The 5,841-nt window shown below is 39.2% G+C and overlaps 1 long non-coding RNA gene across 1 annotated transcript; it reads right to left on the minus strand.

The window, feature by feature from the left end:
* Nucleotides 1-2,010: 2,010 nt before the first annotated feature.
* Nucleotides 2,011-5,296, minus strand: LOC146520740 (uncharacterized). The gene is made up of 2 exons (XR_014873881.1): nt 4,287-5,296; nt 2,011-4,254 (listed from the first exon to the last, which is right to left on the minus strand). It is a non-coding gene; the product is annotated as an uncharacterized LOC146520740 (long non-coding RNA).
* Nucleotides 5,297-5,841: the final 545 nt, after the last annotated feature.

The following is a 5,841-nucleotide window of genomic DNA, read 5'->3' on the forward strand; positions in this document are numbered from 1 at the left end:
CTGTCAAACGCTTTTTCTGCATCTAAAGAAAATATTGTAGTTTCAAGGTTTTTACTGTATGAGTAGTCTATCAAATTAAGTAATCTACGTGTATTTGTTGATGAGTGCCTACCTTTCATGAAACCAGTTTGGTCAGGATGAATTAAGAGGGGGGTTATTTTCCTCTAGTCTCTTTGAGAGAGCTTTGCAGATTATTTTGAGGTCTACATTAATAAGGGATATTGGACGATAGGTTGAAGGAAATACAGGGTCTTTGCCTGGTTTTATAGTAAGAGACTGATATTTGCAGAGTTCATATTGGGTGGTAGTCTACCATTTTCTTTGATTTCCTGCAACATCCTGTGAAAAACTGGTGCCAGAATCATCCAGAATTCTTTGTAAAAATCTGTTGGAAAACCGTCTGGACCTGGAGCCTTATTATTGGGCATACTTATCAGAGCTTCCTGGAGTTCACCTGGCGTCAGTGGTGAATCCAGTGCCATTGCTTGGATGTCTAATAATTTTGGAAGAGTTATGTTGTCGAAAAATTTATCAATTTCGTTTTTAGATGGGTTTATTTGTGGTGTATATAAAGTTTCATAGAAATCCCTAAAAATTTTGTTTATTTTTTTAAGATCATATATTGTATTCCCAGATAAATCTTTAACAGCACGTATAGTTGTTTTTTCTTTATTGATTTTTAACTGGTTAGCAAGAAATTGTCCAGATTTGTTACCGTGTTCATAATTTTGCAGGCAAAGTCTTTGTACTAAGAATTTAGTCTTTTTATTAATAATTTCATTTAATTCTAGTTTTGTCTTGCGTATTTTGTTTAATATTTCTTGATCTTGGTGTGACACACAAGCTTTTTCTAGTTCCTTAATATTTTTGTTTTCTTCTTTATTCTTATGTGATGAGAAAGAGATTATTTTACCTCTCATCACGGCTTTCCCTGCTTCCCAGAGGACAGATGCTGATGTTCCAGGAATGTCATTAACGCCTAAATATAGAGTCCATTCTTTTTTTTTTTAAAGTATTTGATAAACTCTTCGTCTTTGAGCAGTGATGTATTAAATCTCCAGTTTTTACTTGGTGTAGTACTATTCTTCTGTATTAGTGTTAAAGATACAGGAGCATGATCGCTGACAGCTATAGGATTAATCTCAGTGTCTGAAATGTTACTCAGCAGTGAGCTGCTGATCAGAAAATAATCCAGACGAGAGTAGGAGTGATGAACATGTGAGAAGAAATAATATTCCTTACTGTTGGGGTGAAGGGAGCGCCATGCATCGCAAAGACCAAAGTCGCTCATATACTGTTTGATTATATTTGTGGACTGCCAATTACGCTGAGTTCCTACTGTATTGAGCCTATCCATTTCTTCATTTAGTCCCAGGTTGAGGTCTCCCCCAAGAACAATTGTGCAATCTAGGTGTTCGGAGAGTGTACTAAAAAAAACGTGGAAGAATGAGGGGTCATCAACATTTGGACCATATACACTTCCAATACCTAGCTTTTGGTTAAGTATAGATAGTTTGACGATTAGAAATCTGCCCTCTGGATCTATAACTGTATCGAGTACTGTGAAATTAATATTTTTATGTATTAGAATTGCTGCTACTCTTTGTCTAGAATTATAACAGGCTGAGAACACATTAGGAAACTCAGGTGTTTTAAGTTCACTCGAACCTGTGACAGGCATGTGGGTTTCTTGTAATAAAACAACGTCTGCCTGTAATTTTTTAAGTTAAGTATTTTTAACCTTTTTTCCCTAGAGCCAGCTCCATGCACATTCCATGTGACAAATCTTAGCGTGCCCATAGTTGTGTGTTTGTGGCTAATGATGTACGCTGTGTGTCTCGCTTAGACGGGTGAGGAAAATGAAAACACATTTTTTATTTTTTTTGTAAGTAAAGAGAAGAAAATGCGCGGCGAGAAGCTCCATAGGTCTGACTATGTGTGTGCATAAAATGAGCAAATGTGTGCGTGTGTGCGCTGTGTGGCTGTTGTAAATGTGTTGCCTGTAGATGGATAATGTTAGGTTCAAATATTGAGGAGGGGTAGAGGAGGTAATCAGCTTCCATAATAACAACACTGATCCGGCCGGGTGGAGTCAAACGATGATTTTAATGACACGCGTGGGAAGACCGCCACTGTACGCAGACAGCGCCGATCCCCGACTTACATAGCATAAGCAGGTGTTTTATACCTTTCAGGGCTTAAATTTACTACACCCCTTCCATGTCACTCAGATACAGTTCATACATAGGTTTCAAAACCCCAATGACTTAACACAGTTTAAAAATAACATTGTCTCCCTCTCCACAGCAGATGCTTCCTGTCAACATTCTGACTTTCACTTCCCGTCTGGAACACCAAACTGTTCCTCTTTTACAGAGACAGCAAGAAACTATTCCTCTTTTACAGAGACAATTTTAGAGTTACAAACAAACATGATTAACCTCTCACCTATAAATGAGATAAAGTCTACTGTGTGTGTGTGTATGTCATCATGAACTGCACTCAGTTTCACCTCTTGCCTCACCAGCTGAAACTTGTAACCTTTTCCACCAGACAGAAGGCCAGCACATACACATTTCAGATTATAACAAGCATTCAAAAGCATTTAAGATTATTGATTTAACTCAACAGTTTAGAGTGGTTATAACTGCACCTGTAATAAAGGCTAATTGGGTACCAAAATGTTTAAACATCTGAATACAATATCAATACTGCAGATTGTATTATTAATGCAATGGTAATGATGATGATGATGATGATTAACAATAGCAGCAAAATATATCTCTAATTCCCCACATTGCCTCTCTTGGTGACCCTCTTTGAGAGTCACCACACTTATTTGTGTCATTTCTCCGACCCTCTCCAGCAGTCTTGTGGCTCAGCAAATCAGACAACAATCTCATGTCATCTAGGTGGTCCAGTAATAAACGCCAGCTCCTATTTGAGAACACTCCATGCGTGAGATTAGGTTTTTTCTGGGTCCCTCTCTTGTGGTCCGTCAGGTCTCGGGCCTCCAGGATCCTCACCCCCTGTGGTAGCCGAGATCTCCTGCACAGGAACAAAACACCTTTTTTTTGGCCTACGCCTCCCTAACTTATCATGTTTAGGACTCTTTAATCAAAAGCATGAAGCTAATTATCTTTTGACTAATTAACTATTATTTATACCTATTCTTCAACGTTACGCATCTCAGTACTCATCATTTTAACACTCTTAAAGCACTGCTTTCACGTCCCTGCATATGTTTCCTGTTGCTCACTCTATTCTCCCCTATCTGATCATCAACATCCTGTACACAAAACTGTCGCTGCTGCAAGTGCCTCAACTCTGACCTAAAAGTCACCTTTCCCAATAGGTCACAAGAAAATCATTATAAGCACCTATTCTACTAAAAGATCAAAGAGAGAACAACCATTTTAATCAATTAAGTTTAAGCATATAAGCAATTACTCATGCATAAATTTCATCATAGCTAAATGCTGCCCAGAAACAACTCCTGCGTGTTAACACTCACCTTATTTTAAAACTCACATTTCCTGTGTCATAACCTGTTGTTGATATAGCATCTTTATCTCATTTTGCTCCTCTATAAACTAGAGTTAACTTCTACAGTGGCCCCCTTTTGTTAATGGCCCAAATTATATCAACAAGTTTCTCCTCTTTCAGCCAGATTCAGTCATAAGCTAAATGAATTTCAGGTTTATGGATTCTATGTGTTTGTAAGCATGTTCGCCCCTTTATGCTCCAAGCCTCCCCCAATATATCAACTGAGACGTTGCGCTCTGTGAAGCTTATAACCTTCAATAGACTGAGCCACAACTCTTTAATTAGCACAAAATGCAATGTGTAAAAATCATTTCTACGTATAAACTATCTCCTTTATCCTAGAAATAAATCTATGTAATATCTGTAAGCCTACATTATAACCACTTCTTCTAGAAGTCAAAAAGAAATCAAACATTTTCTACTCCTACAATCTTCACTAGTTTCCCCATATCTTTTATTCCCACAGTTTCCCTTAAAGTTTTGTACACTGCTTCTTATAAACACCGGCATTTTATCTTCTAAACAGGATTTCGTTCACTTTAATCCTTTAACCTTAACATAAAAAATAACAATTTCTGCTTCAGTTTTAGCATATCTAGATTATCAAAAACCCCAAAAGTCATAACATGTTCCTAAAACCTATTTTATACCTTAAATTCCCCCTTTTTTGACACACATAATGTGTCAAACTAAAATGCTTCACCCAAGCTTAGGAAATTAAAAAAGTTAGTCATCCCAACTTTGGTCCAGTCACACAAATTCACTCACACGCATTCACACCAGATTTTTGCTGATAGTGGAGACTCCCGCACAAGTAATCAGATTCTCCCCTCTCAGCAACATGAGCTCATTCATTTGTCTTATTTTGTTTTTAGGAAAATAGTTCCTTATGCTTTTGGACTGGATTGAATCGCTACAATCCTTTTAGACAGGGACTTACGACCTGATTAGATCCCCACAGGTAGCCTTCTCCTCAGCCAGTTGTAATCTGGAAAGCCCACCTTATATTTGCTCTCCCGAGAATTTGTCAGCGCTGTTATTCACTGTTGCAGGCCTGCTTAGAACGAAAATGAGAAAAAGAGAGCTGATTATTAGCTCATCAAAACACACACACACACAAAAAAAATAAAATACCTGACAGGTTTTCTCTAAGTGCACTGTTACAAAAATAATGGGCCCCTCTTAGACATGTCCATGTTTACTACAACGCCCTCTATTAAAAATAAAAACAAAAACAACCCAAACGTAACAAACAGACTCAAAAATCTTAACCACACCAAAGTTTTGCCACCAGAGTCCTGACACTCTCAGGTCAACTGACATAATTTCACCTCCTCAATACGCCAAAAATCTTGTTAAAACCACACAATTTGCACACAATAATCGCCCCCTTTATGCACTTTAACATACTTAGTCAAAGGAGCTTGCAAAGAAAAGCGTCTGGACTTCTTTAAGTTACTTGAAGACGTTTCACCTCTCATCCGAGAGGCTTCTTCAGTTCTAAGGTCAAATGGTGGAGAGTCCCAGATATAAACCTGGTGGGAGTGTCCCCCCACAGAGGGACAAAAGAACCCCCTGATGATCCTCTAATCGCCTGAGCCAAGGTGTGGAACTGGGTGTGGGTCCCAATCAGCCAGAGTTTCGGGTGAGTTCATTGTGAAACCTGGCCCCACCTTATCATGCGAATTCCTGAGGTCAGATGGCCCAGGGTGTGAGTGGGCGTTAAGGCGTCTGGGAAGGGATCTCAAAACGCCTTAACGCCCACTCACACCCTGGGCCATCTGACCTCAGGAATTCGCATGATAAGGTGAGTTCCGGCTTCAATTTCAACCCAATTATACCCTGTATTCTCGCAGTCGAACTCGTCTAGGCTTCACCTCTCACTGGTCTCTGTCCTCTTTTCACATTGTCCTTTGTTTTCTTGAAATCTCCAGCTTTAGTCCCAAGTCAACTGTTTGCTGCTTCTGTTTCTTCTCTGTTGATCAGTCTGCAGTCCACCATGCATGTTTTCATCACGTGGTTTCTTCTTCTCTGTTGACCCTTTCAGTCGTCTCTTTCAAGATTGCTCCAAGCCTGGCAAATCTGAAAATCAGTGTCCAGTGCTTTCCAACAGTTCTTTATTCCACTGTTTAACTGCCCAGCCTGTAATTCAGAGTACATGCTGCTGGTGTCATCAGTCGTCGTCAGTATTAATGGTTCAGTTGTAGTGATGGGATTTCCGGCTCTTTTTAGAGATCCGGCTCTTTCGGCTCCGAACCGGCTCTTCAGGTTGTTTTGTTGCTTTAATTATTTAAT

This window comes from Neolamprologus multifasciatus, chromosome 4 (assembly GCF_963576455.1).
Source record: "Neolamprologus multifasciatus chromosome 4, fNeoMul1.2, whole genome shotgun sequence".
NCBI classification, from domain to species: Eukaryota; Metazoa; Chordata; class Actinopteri; order Cichliformes; family Cichlidae; genus Neolamprologus; species Neolamprologus multifasciatus.